The 13,558-nt window shown below is 36.6% G+C and overlaps 2 protein-coding genes across 2 annotated transcripts in view; one reads left to right on the plus strand and one right to left on the minus strand.

Annotated features, from left to right (window-relative positions):
* The window catches only part of LOC106470086 (ATP-binding cassette sub-family G member 5-like), a 28,980-nt gene extending 22,813 nt beyond the window's left edge, over nucleotides 1-6,167 (minus strand). The window contains exon 1 of the mRNA XM_022398643.1: nucleotides 6,065-6,167. The gene's annotated coding sequence lies outside the window, so the exon portion shown is untranslated. The remainder of the gene's footprint in view (nucleotides 1-6,064) is intronic.
* A 233-nt stretch (nucleotides 6,168-6,400) lies between these two features.
* The window catches only part of LOC106470085 (ATP-binding cassette sub-family G member 8-like), a 43,263-nt gene continuing 36,105 nt past the window's right edge, over nucleotides 6,401-13,558 (plus strand). Inside the window, exon 1 of the mRNA XM_022398644.1 lies at nucleotides 6,401-6,776. The gene's annotated coding sequence lies outside the window, so the exon portion shown is untranslated. The remainder of the gene's footprint in view (nucleotides 6,777-13,558) is intronic.

Below are 13,558 nucleotides of genomic sequence, written 5' to 3' on the forward strand. Positions count from 1 at the left end.
GACATATATGTAGATCAGTTACCGTCTTGATAATCTGACTTATGGAATCATCGTTTTGTATTCTGGCCATACTGTCTTCAAAATGTAGGGGTTCCACTACTAGTGGCTGATAAGGTCACCCTTTAGGCTGCCTTGAATGATTTCTATGAAAATTTAATTGGTGGCTACCATGGTTATCTTTTAGTCTGACTTACATTGATTTCTATGGGGTTTAACTACTGATGGATGCTAAGACCGTCTTTTAGTCTGCCTTGAACAGATTTCTGTGGGATTCAACTGGTGATGGATGCTAAGGCCATCTTTCAGTCTGGCTTACATTGATTTCTATGGGGTTTAACTACTGATGGATGCTAAGCCCGTCTTTTAGTCTGCCTTGAACAGATTTCTGTGAGATTCAACTGGTGATGGATGCTAAGGCCATCTTTCAGTCTGGCTTACATTGATTTCTATGGGGTTTAACTACTGATGGCTGCTAAGATTATCTTTGAATTGATTGTTCAATCCACATGTTAACTTATATTTTCTTTGTGAAGTCATATAATAATTATAACCCGTGTTTAGTGCAATTCATTTAATGACTGTAGCTTCTATTAGTGGAATAATAGCTTTGGTGCAATGCCAGTGTCTTTATGTTTCTTAAAGCACTTCCATTAAATCTTTCCAAAAAAAATGGTGTGAGTAGAGAATGAAAATCTTTTCCTCCTTACTGTAATTTATATGTTGATTCCCGTGTAGGTTTCAAAAACAATAGACATGCCATGAAAGTAAGCACGATCTCTCCACTTTCTTCCTCTTCAGCTCAATTACTTAACAACTTTGTCATTTAAAGTTGATAATCCTAGCGCAAGTAACCGTTCCAAGTGACCCTTAACGAACTTCTTTAATCTGGCAAAAATATTAAGTTCCTCAAGCGTTCCGGTCTTTCCCTTTGATATTACATACTCGGCCATAGTATGTCATAGTGAGGAGCTAGTAAGAAAACAATAACATAAAAAAAGTCAAGTTGCTCTACTCCATCACATTATAATCTCCCCCACCCCTGCCGATAGGGATCCTAATCCGCGAGTTGAGTGCCCTAACCACCAGGCCACTAGAGTAGAGCAACTTGACTTTTTTTATGTTATTGTTTTCTTACTAGATCCTCACTATGACATACTATGGCCGAGTATGTAATATCAAGGGGAAAGACCACCACCAGGCCACTAGAGTAGAGCAACTTGACTTTTTTTATGTTATTGTTTTCTTACTAGATCCTCACTATGACATACTATGGCCGAGTATGTAATATCAAGGGGAAAGACCACCACCAGGCCACTAATCAATCCCACCATTCGTCGGTAAATAGTATCCCAACAGTTGGCGGTGGGTGGTGATGACTAGCTGCTTTCCTCTAGTCTTACACTGCTAAATTAGGGAAAACTAGAGCAGATAGCCCTTGTGTAGCTTTGCGCGAAGTTCAAAAACAAACTAACTTCCTAGTTAATTCTCGTTGAACAGTAGTTCAAAATTAGAGAAGGCTATACCTGAACCACAGATGTCTCTAACCTGACTCTTACACACGTAGTGCCGTTTTTTGTTCAACATGCCAATACTTCCAAGTACACTGAAAGACAACTTTCTAACGCAATAACGTACTTTAGAACGACAGTGTTCGAATTGACATGTGCGTGGGAGGAGCATGCAACATTGTTACCAATAGTAAGTTTTTCTACGTTGCAAATAAGATGTTGTTGTTGTTTTTTGAAGTTAAGCACAAAGCTGCACAATGAGCTATCTGTGTTCTGCCCACCACAGGTATCGAAACCCGGTTTCTAGCGTTGAAAGTCCGCAGACATACCGCTGTGCAACTGGGGGGCTGCTAATAAGATAATGCGCGTGGAGTATCGCTTTCAGGTGTGACCTAATGGATAGCGTACCGAAGTGTGAATTTGCCCTATTGGCCGTGGGTGCGTTATACACGTGACGGTCAAATCCCACTCTTCGATTATAGTATTCCAAGAACTGACTATGAGCGCTGTTAACTAGTTGCCTTCCATATAGCTTATCAGTTCAAAATTATGGACGACTAGGGCTAGCCCAGATAGCCCTTGGGAAGATTAATAGTGTGATTTGACAATCATTCATATAATGCAATCACGGCCCCAGAAGTAGGCACACATTTTTTTTTTCCTTTGGCTACAAGACACACGTCGTGTCGTTTTCTGTCCATTTCTTTACTATGGACCCTCGAATCGACAGTTCGGTACCCTAAACACTAGGCCACACCTGGCTCGAAAGTTGTCTTTATATCTTATATAGCTTTGATTTAAAACAACAGAGGTTCGGTGGTAAGCTTTTTGGGAATATAAAGCTAAAATTCGAGGCTTGATCCCTGTGGTAGGCCCAACGCAGATGGCTCATTATGCAGCTTTGCGCTTTAATTTACAAACAAAAATGCAGAACAGACTTAGTTAGTTCAAGTACTCCACCCCCCATGTAATGGTTCGTTTAAATTTTCATAAAAGGTAATTTAAATTGTGCTTGTAATTTCAGCATACAGTATCCAAATAAAGTGTACATGTTCGTGATTTTCACAAACACCTTTTTGTTTTGAAACTTATCTTGTTTGTTGGTTTTGAATTTCGCGCAAAGCTACACGAGGGCTATCTGCGCTAGCCGTCCCTAATTTAGCAATGTAAGACTAGAGGGAAGGCAGCTACTCATAACCACCCACCGTCAACGACTCTTGGGCTACTTTTTTATCAATGAATAGTGGGATTGACCGTCAAATTATAAAGCCCCCACGGCTGAAAGGGCGAGCATGTTTGGTGTGACGGGGATTCAAACCCGCGACCCTCAGATTGCGAGTCAAGCGCCCTAACCACCTGGCCACGCCGGGCCTGAAACTTATCTAAAGTCGTAAACAGGGATTTCTAACTTCGTAAAAACTGGTTTTAAAAGTACAATAACGAAAAGCATTCCACCGACTCTATAATAATTCTACCATAAAAATGTAAACAAGACCTTCAAAATGATACTTTAACTTTAGTATTGTTTAGCTTTAACAAAAACAACAATATAAAAAAAGTGTGACATTTTCAAATTATTAAAATTTTCTCTTCTGTGAGATCATATCAATTTGTGAAATATGTCGTTAGTTCCGGAACTAAATATAGAGGGAGTTACCTCCATTGCATAATCGACTTCTATATGATAATTGTAACCTACATTGGGTGTTAGTCACACAAAAATATACCCTTTACACAGGAAATATGTTTCATGTAATTCAAAGAGTGGATACTCGAATCAGTGCACTGGAGTCGACATTGGTAAATGTTCTGTAAAACAGACTTGCCTGTCACGACACCTATACACATATAAGTTAGTTCTGAGGGCATGCTGGGCAGGATATTCACGGTAAATGTACTATCATAACCATACCAAAACATGCATGGATTTATGTTTCAATTACTAGGAAAAATGATTACGAAACGCAGATTTTCTGTTTGTTCCAGTCACATGTAAACACTGTCAATTAAATGCATAAAATTGGCTCCCTTCTTTTCAAATCATTTTAATTGTTGCTGTATCGATCAAATTATTCACATAAAGAGAGAGCGAAAAAAAAGCTCAGATAGTTTTGTAACTTACCTCCTAATATACGATAGGATAGTACATAAAAAATACTCTTTATTAAGCTTGTGTATTATAAAATATTAAAGCATCCCATCTCTTAGTTGGACGGTCCGGGTTGTTAGGGCGCTCGACTCGCAGTCTGCGGATGGCGGGTTCGAATCCCCGTCACACCAAACATACTCGCCCTTTCAACTGTGGGGGCGCTATAATGTGACGGTCAATCCGACTATTCGTCGGTAAAAAAGTAGCCCAAGAGTCGTTGACGGTGGGTGGTGATGACTAGCTGCCTTCCCTCTAGTCTTACACTGCTAAATTAGGGACGGCTAGCGCAGATAGACCTCGCGTAGTTTTGCGCGAAATTCATAACAAACAAACTTTGTTGGACAGTGTTCTCAGGTAATAAATGTCATGAATTTTGCTTCTATCCAATGAAATTCATAAATGTGTCTTGCGACTTTTTAGTTTTCCTCAATCTCTCTGACTTCGAAAAAGCAAGTGAAGGCTTTATGTAATTGAACAGGAAAAATAAAATTATATTATTTTGCTATGTTCAGCGGTATATTGTTCTTACATGCAGCTGGTCTGTTATTAAATTAGTTTAAAATTAGAACCAAAAAATATGAAATTCAGACGTCAAAGGTTCTGAAGCCTGACACACACACACTGCTTGTTACGATATACCTTACGGGCCGCAGTAATATTTGTTTGACAGATAACAGTCAGTCAGTACAAAAATACGAAGATGTCTGAGAAACGAACGTCGACGTTATTTTTTTTTCTTTTAATCATGTTAAGTATAAACACATATTCCTTTCTATTAGTAAAAAATCTAGTAGGCGTGGCGCCTAGGTATAATATGTAGGATATGGTGTATAATTAGTTTATTCAAATCACAAAGAAACAACTGCTTCTGGTAGTTTTCAGTTCTTGTTAGAATCATCCTCGGCTCTAGGATTTTTGTTCTCCATATTGCAAATTATCTGTTTGTACATTCATTAGGGTACTTCAAAATCTGGAACACTTTTGACTGTTATTGGTCAACATACTTTGAATAATAGACCTACAGGGGGAGTTAAAATTGGTTTCTGAGAAATTTCACACTTTTATCAGTCTTTTTTTCGTGGAAAAAAACAAATCCTTCGTCAGAAGAAACAGGAAGGAACGAAACGCAAGTTGAGTCCTCATTTTAATGAAAAATGATTTCGTTCGAAAACTTATCGATATATAGAAAACTAAAAAATCAGAAGATTGAATTAACCTAAATTGAAGAAATTATCCTCTGTGTTTTGAACAAATGCACTATCATAATAACACCAAAACAAACACAGATTTTTTTTTCAATGAATAGGGAACGTAGATTTTCTGTTTGTTTCAAAATATCAGTGCAATTAATAACGCCGCCCAGTAACACAGCGGTATGTCTGCGGACTTACAACGCTAGAATCCGGGTTTCGATACCTGTGGTTGGCATAGCACAGATAGCTCATTGTTTAGCTTTGTGCTTAACTTCAACAACAACAACAAAAACAGCAATTAATAAGCTGAAGATTGAAATCATGGAACATATATCTAGATATAAGTATAACAAGTGAAAAGTCGTTTTGATCCCTTGAAAACGAAGGTTATTAGTAATACTTAATACTTTAATGACGTTACTCCACCTTTGTCACATTTCACTTAACTTAGTCATTCCTAATTTGCCCCCAATCAAGAAAGGCTTAACGTTCCAAAGCGCTTGGGATATATAGTTTTTTTTTTATTTTGGTCCTTCTTTCCCCCTAACATCGTGAATTTATTTATATATATATCATTATTATACAACAACATTAAAGGTTCGGACAAATTTTTTTAACGAACGATAGGACTAAAATTTAAGTAATATTTGGACGTAAAAGAAAGAGAGATAAAAATTTTCCAAATGTATGTGTCGCAATGAAAACTTTTAATTCGATTTATTTTCAAAAAAGAAAAATTATTGTTTGTAATTATGCACAAAGCTACACAATGGGCTATCTATGGTCTGCCCACCACGGGTATCGAAACCCGGTTTCTATCGTTGTAAGTCCGCAGACATGCCGCTGTGCCACTAGGGGGCGAAACGAAAAGTACGTATAACTTTAACGAAACTTTAAAGTATAAAGAATTACATGTAAATATACATATATACTAACTTTGTACTCCACCAATTTTTGGAAATGTCCTGTTTTGTACTTAATTGAGTTATATTTACGTGTTATATTTTGTTGTATGACAAAAGCACGTGAAAATGTTACACCAGCGGCCCCCATATTATAAAGAAACAACATCACATCCAGATGTTATACCAGATGAAAAATGATGTTCGAAATATCTTTAAAATAGAACTTGAAGCTATTTATTTAACTCTTTTGCTTAAATTGAAAATATATACTCATTACGTGTGCTTCATTAGTGTTGAATGCACACTTACCTACCAGTTAAGATTTTCTGTTACTTTGATTTTCAGCTTCCACAGTAGCTGTCGCAAGTTTCATTTCTAGTTTGATATTTTTTTACTATTTAGTTATTTCTCAGTCAACAAAAAACGATAAAGTGTCATCCTGTAGACCAACACGGTTATTCCAACGCACCCCTGTCGTAGATACAATCACAAATTCACGTGACGTCTGCCGCAGGCAGTGACTTGAAAGCTGAGTTTATGAAAGTCTAATTCAACTTCTGATTGGCTCTTGGTCAGGATAGTTCGAATGGCGTTATGCATCAGCCACACAGCAGGTGAACTGGCAGAATAAGGTAGGGAAAGAGGGGTTGGTGATGGCGCCGGAAGGGAAAAGCCTGATGGTGGCATGCATTGCTTATGGCCCGACCGGTTTTACTACTACCACTCCGCCATGTCTTAAATGCAGTCGACTGTAGGTAGCGAGAAGTCGGCGTCACCAGTGGGTCAGTAGACAGTTTTGATTTTGGGTATTTTTGTTTTCTTTGTGAAAGTGAGAAATAACTAGTCCAATCCCACGTGCAGGGATGTAACGTCACCACTTCTGCAAAGACCACCGAACCACACCTGAGATTTCTCCAAATACGCCCGGGTGTAGGTTGAATACTCTGGTGGTTAGGGTTAACATAGTTTTTATCTGCCAAACGTCCGTCTCGCTTACATCAGGAGAATCGGGGTCTAAAAGGTAAGCTTTGCTTTTAATCACAGGCCATTGTCTAATTTGATGTTTCTTAGTAGTTGTTTTGGAACTTAATTCTTCTCGGAAACCTTAAACAGTTTTATTTTCAAGACAAACACCTTTGTCTAATTTTGAAGTGTTCTCGTTTTTAATTTTTTTCTCCAGATATCTTATAAAATTTGTCTCATTAGATTGTTAAAAAAAAAAAAGTTCAGTACTGATCAATATGGAGGGGCAGCGGTATGGTTGTAGTAATGGTCGTTTTGAATTTTCAACAGAAATCCAGTTGGGTACTTATCTTTAATCGCATTCGGTTACATATATAACTATAAGCAACCCAAGATATGGTGCTGTTAACTGGCTATACTATTAACCATATCGTTGATGTGAACGTGCTTTGTAGTCACTACAGAATAATAAAAACCTATACAATGGATAGGTGAAGTGAAGAAAAAGTGTCATTTGCCATTATTCAGTTCTTCACATTATTTAGCCACACAATAGCAAATATAATAATTAAACTTAGTATTCAGAAAATTGTTTAATCTCGAAGTTCAATAGTGGCCAATGACACTTTTTCTTCACTTAAACTATCCAGTGTATAGGTTTTTCTCATAGCGACTACAAAGCACGTTCACACCAACAATATGATTGATACTTTTCTCTATGGTACAAGTCCAGCTTATCTCTCGTTGGTTAACTTGTGTTCAGGGTTACTGATGAGGAGTGAAATTCCACGAAACTAGTAATAGAATAACCCACGTTGATCAAAGTCTAGATTGAACTGGACTTCCCTTGAACTTAGCCTTCGAGATTAAATACTTTTCGGAATACTAAGTTTATTTGTTATGGCTGTACTATTAGTTCAAAATTAAGGACGACTGTGCACAAAAGGCCCTTGTGTAACTTCGCTCGAAAATCTTCAAATATACCAACAAATATAAACTACGAAGAGCGACTATCAAGTGAAACATTGTGCTATTTACATATGATTTAACAGATTTTGATATTACGACTTTACACAAGCAAGTAGTAAGAAATATTAAAGGAAACCCGAGTTCTAGATTAATGGGAGGCAGAGAAGCCTCAGGTTTTCTTTGTGAGAGAATAAAAGATATATTGCTTTAAAGTTTTAAGTTGTAGAAGCATAAATTAAGAATTTTACTTTCAGGTTTAATGAACACCGTTAGCTTCTTAGAAATGGTGCTAAGTTTAAAATAGTTATTTTTGCTTACATAATAGTATGTAATGGAATGTATAATTATTAGTTGCGAAGTTTTATATCTTAACTAAGAAGTCGCTACTGAGCTGGAAACGATATATTAATAGCTGATGATTTTACAAACTGGCAACCTGCCAACTGTGAAAAGTAAGATTAAAGTTAGTAATAATACATCTACAACTTTCATCTTTTTATTCAGCATTTTAAAAGTCCTTTGTTACCATTAACTTTTCCAAGTATTGGACCCGCGTGTGAAAAATCTGGAATTGCCCATGTTTGAAGTCATTTTATTGTTTGCTCTTATGCCCATTCCTTTTCTCACGGAAAACAGTATTAGATGATAACAATAATAATATTCGGATGAGATAAGAATAATTTAAGATCGATTTTTTTAAATTTTATTAGATATTTATTTATATAATGTTTTTTTTTACCCTTCCGGTTATTAGAACCAATTAGAAGCATTCTTGCGAATCCAGTTTATAGAACATTAAAGAACAAGAGGCTGGATACAATGAAACCTCATCAGCCTCAGTTTTATCGGCATTGGTATTATTAGCAAGTTTTGCTTTATTTAAGGGACAGTAAAAATTGGCCATAGAAAGTTGTTTAAATTATTCCTATCGGATGTAAAGGTTTTTCAGGCTTTTCGCTGAGCGTGTACAACCTATAAAATATACGTGCTTTTATTTTGAAAGGCACTCGATATTGTCTGTAACAAGAGCTTATATTAGCTCCAGAAGAAACCATTTTGGGCGAGCTAAGTTTATTTAGGTATTTTATGATCCCACAATTAAACGGATCCCACAATAAAAAAAAAATTGTATCCCATAGGGATTTATCTTTCATGAAATTTTCAGTTTTCATGTGATTTAGGTTGTATGTGATCTCGCAGTGTTTTGATTTTACTGAAAGATTAAGTATTCCATGAAATTTGTATAAGCAATTTTCTAACATTTGTTTTCATGTTATTAGTAACCTGAACAGTTAATCTGGTTGCTTTGATAACTTGCAATACGGTATTAATTTTAAAAAAGTTGGACAGAAATTAGCTGCATTTTTGGATTATTCGGGGCACAGACAAATGGTGAAACGAAGATAGTGTTGCGTCATCGAGGTCACGTGACTGGTGTGGCGCCCTCTATTTTCTAGAACTATCTTGTTTTTTCACGAATGCTCTAGTATTTACTAGATAGGGTAGGCGGGTATATATAAGAGGGGACAACGTGACGCGAGGAGAAGGTAATGTGTGTGTAGATAGTGAGTAATTGATCTGCAGTCAGAAGTATTATTGAGCACGTTCGTTGTTATAGCGTTTGTTGAAGTTGAGTGTATGGGTAAAGTTGTATTCGGAAAGAATAAACCAGTTTTATTAAGTAAAGAACTTGTGTCGCTAAAGTTTTGTCGGAGCGAAGTTACGGAAAGTTAATTAACAAACGGAGACGTAACAATAGTTAGTCAAATATATCACCTCAGCATAAATATAAACGAAGATGGCGAGTCGGATGTATCACCTCAGCAAAAATGTAAACGAAGATACCACTGAGATGATCCAGGGGTGAAGGTTCTAAAGAGTTTGTGTTCAAATGTTGTGTTTTTAGCCACAGTTTAGCAGCTCGTAGAATGGCTCTTACGTTTTTTGATGTTGTTTTCAAGTACACACTTTTTGCTCATAGCTCCGTCGTTTCTTGACCGACTTGAGATCTAATTACAGTTTTGGACTCAGTAGGTCAAACCCTTTCGATTGATTATTTGAACACACCTAGAATCTTAATAGATTAATTTACTCTAACCCTGCCTAAAAGAATTTCAAGTTGAGGGTAGGCGGGTGGTAGAGATCCTGATGAGTAATAAAATCGAATCGGGTATACGTTTGGTATTGCTGGCCCACAAAAATAAAACAAATAAAAAGGAAAAAGAAAGTCTCATAGTTTAATTTACTTTAATCCTGCCAAAAATAACTTCAAGTACCGCGGCTATCGAGGATTTCCTCTTGTTTTCTGAAAGCAACAGGTAGATTTGTTGGCAGCGGGCTGTTTTTGTGTGTAATTACCATAACGGTAGTGGTTGTTTCGCCTAAACGGCCTTTCTAGGTATTGTGGCGCCTCCTACTTTTTATATTGCTTGTAGCATGACTCGAGTCGTGTTATTATGTCTTCCACCCCTATACGTGAGTTTATTTTGTATGACTCAGGCTTGCCTTGAACTGGTTTCTCAGAAGGTGATGTCAAAGAATCCGTAAACAGAAGGCCTTGAAACTGTACACGTGAATTGTATTTGATATTAACAGAAGAAATGCGATATATGATTAAATTATGTAAATATTATACCAAAAAGTTGTATCCACTCCCACACTATTCATTTCACTTTCCTCTAATGCCTTGCGAGGGGAAACACAGGGGGAATGGTTTCTTGCTCCCCTCCTGTATCGTTATGTTCCCGAGGGCACTAAGGGCACCTTCAATCGACCATCTGCGTGGTTGTCCCTTTGCTTTTCATCCGTTTATCTTTGTATTGAATGCTTTTTTGTGGAAGAGAATTTGGATGTTGTATAATTTGGTGTTCGAACCGCTTGTGGTCCTTTGATGTATGACAAGTCTGGTTCAGTTTTCACATTCTCTCTCATGTCGTCTCTTTCCTATTTTGTCTCTGATGGTAACACCAAGATTTTTTTTTACACACGTTGATAATTCTTAATCGTTATTTCTATACCAAGTTTATCACTTACTGCTAATAAAAGGCCGAGGTAGTTTTGTTTCAGGTGCTTTAAACTTTTAATACTATCACCAAGAGCTTAACGAGTGGTTAGCCAATCAGTATACGTTTGTTCTTGTAATGTTAATTTTTTTTGTTTGATTTTCTTGTAGAATGTTAATTCTTTATTAGACGCATTAAGAAAATACGGCGCAAATTTTTTCTTTGAATTTCTTACTTAAACACGTCTATACAGAACAAAAGAAAAACACTTTGCGAAATATATTTTGGTAACTTATCAAATTATACAAACCCTATAACCCCGAGCCCTTTCGAAATGTGGACCTTTCTTCTTCAGGGGCAGACTGGGAATGGTGATCTATAAATGTGTACGTTCAACTGATTTGAACGAACAAGAATAATTCCATGGTTTATTTAGAGTGTTACCTGGAAGTAAAAGTATTGAACTACAGAAGTATAGCTTTTGTATGTGTATTAAAGAACAAAGATTTGTTACTTGTACGTTACAATGTGCAATAGAGGGTTAAGCACGTCATAGGAACACATCGATGATTTATTTAGTATGGATAGTATACATTCTAGTAGACGTTAACCCTAAAGTCCCCGACATATTTTTATACCCTTTTAATACTGAGGGGTAGTATATCTATATATGTGTGTGTGTGTGTGTATAGCACCATATTCAGTTATTTTATGTTGTAGTTTTTCTGTTACAAAACTTTGTGTAAAACAAAAAAACTGGTAAAATACTGAGTAAATATCAGTCATTTGTTTATGTACGTAGCTTGTAATTTACATTAAAGGCCATTTTTCACTTGTTTGAACGCCTGAAACCTTGGATTGGCATGTGGGATGGTAAGCTTTACACACAATGCCAGCAATGGTAAGGACATTTGTTCGTACATCACCCACGTTGGAAGGATACACGTACTGTAGATACAACTGTGACTGCTCGTTACAACATGACGCACACCTTTCTGAGACACTTTCCGACATCTGTTCAGTTTTAAAGTTAACTACGTCATAGAAAGATATCTGTATCTTAGTTCAGAAGATCTTCAAGTCATGCGTGTTCTTATGTAAACTTGATGGCATTTATCACTAAAATTCGGGGTTTGATTTTCCGTGGTGGACACAGTGCAGATAGTCCATTGTGTAGCTTTGCGCTTAAAAAAATAAGTATTACTGTCACGCGCAGACTTAATTTAACCTTCGTTTGAAAAATGGGGGATTACAAGTGTTTTACCTTAAAAGTTTTAAAACATTTTAAAGAAACTTTTTTGTTTGTTGATTCCACAACATGCGGTGAGGGTTTTATTAGCGATCTTTGCACTCCTTATTTTGCAACATCGAAACATATCTTGAATTTACAGATGAGGATTGATCAGTAAATTCCTGGTCTTTGGATGTTCTCCTTTTATATGTATGTTGAACTGAATAATTTTATTATGTCGAAATTCTACGTGTCGAAGATGTAGTTACAGTTATTCTTTAAGCTTCATGAGCCCCAGGAACCATTTAAGCTACTCTTAAAGTATATTTAATACTTGTGATATTTTAGAGTAGTTTAAGTGGTCCAGGAAAGATTCCTGGGGCTCATGGACCTTATGACGAAATTAGTAATGAATATTATCAAGCCTTTTCCCCATCGTACATACATGCGTACATATCCCCGCACGCGCGTTGGAGACATGACCAAACCACGTTCTTGCAACACAGGACGATTTTCTAACTATATACCCCCCCCCCCACCTTTTATAAAATGTGACAGCCCGATATCGCTTCATAATTATATTACCGGTCTAGTGACCATTGATAAAACTATTTGCTTCTGTTAAAATGTTTCCAAATTGTTTTACTCAAACGTGGTTATTAGCGACTTCTTGTTTCTCAGAAAATGAAGCGAAAACTCGACCAATTGCTTGCGATAAGACCCAATTTAATGCTCGAATTCATTTTTTAGTAATTAACAGTCTTACGTCATAATGTAACTACGTTCTGATTGTACTTTTTTTAAACTATTGTTCCAATTTAGATTAGTTTGTGAAAACGATTAGTTTTTTTTAAGACATGGAACATTCAAATTACTCGTTTAATCAACATGAGTATTAATGCTGCAATATATATAATTTAATTCACTAGCCTACGTGTCTCATCAACAAGACCGAACTGCACTCAAAAGATTTATAAACTTTCAGATACAAAGTTGATTTTCGTAAGTAGTTACTTTTAACTTACAAAACACAACAGAAGATAGACTGGATATAAAATGTCTGTTTGTGTGTTTTTATGAAACCCGTTAAAGAAAGATACATGGAAAAATTAATAATCCAAGTTTTTTCATAACAATCAACTACAGAGGAAGAAAGGGAAGAATGTATCTAATGGCAGAACAAATCGAGGGGGAGGGGACATCTCTTTCCCTCCCTCAAAAATTAAGAAGGGAGGAGGGCAGGCGTGGCCAAGCAGTTAGTCTGCTATGCTGCGGATCAAACAGTCCAAAGTTCGAGGTGTAATCATCGCTGAACACGCTCCGCACCTTCTGCAGCACTGACCGCATTAAAAAAAATGACAGTCAGTCGTTTTCTTAGTTTGTTCAATGAAATGGACAAACCCCTTGTGGTGGGCGGATGCTGCTGATTGGCTTCCTTCCCTCTGGTCAGTAGCTAAAAATTATAATACTTGAATAATAAAGGTCTCTTCTGACCTGGCCGTTTAACCCACGCGCGTATATGGTGGCGTTTAAGCTGAAAATCCTCCCCAACTCCAATAAGACAAAATTCTGTGTCTATAATTTTTACAATTCCAAAATGTGTTCCTACTTTAAGACATTTGTGTTTGTACTATTTCT

The sequence above is a fragment of the Limulus polyphemus genome, unplaced genomic scaffold (assembly GCF_000517525.1).
Source record: "Limulus polyphemus unplaced genomic scaffold, Limulus_polyphemus-2.1.2 Scaffold3814, whole genome shotgun sequence".
NCBI lineage: Eukaryota > Metazoa > Arthropoda > Merostomata > Xiphosura > Limulidae > Limulus > Limulus polyphemus.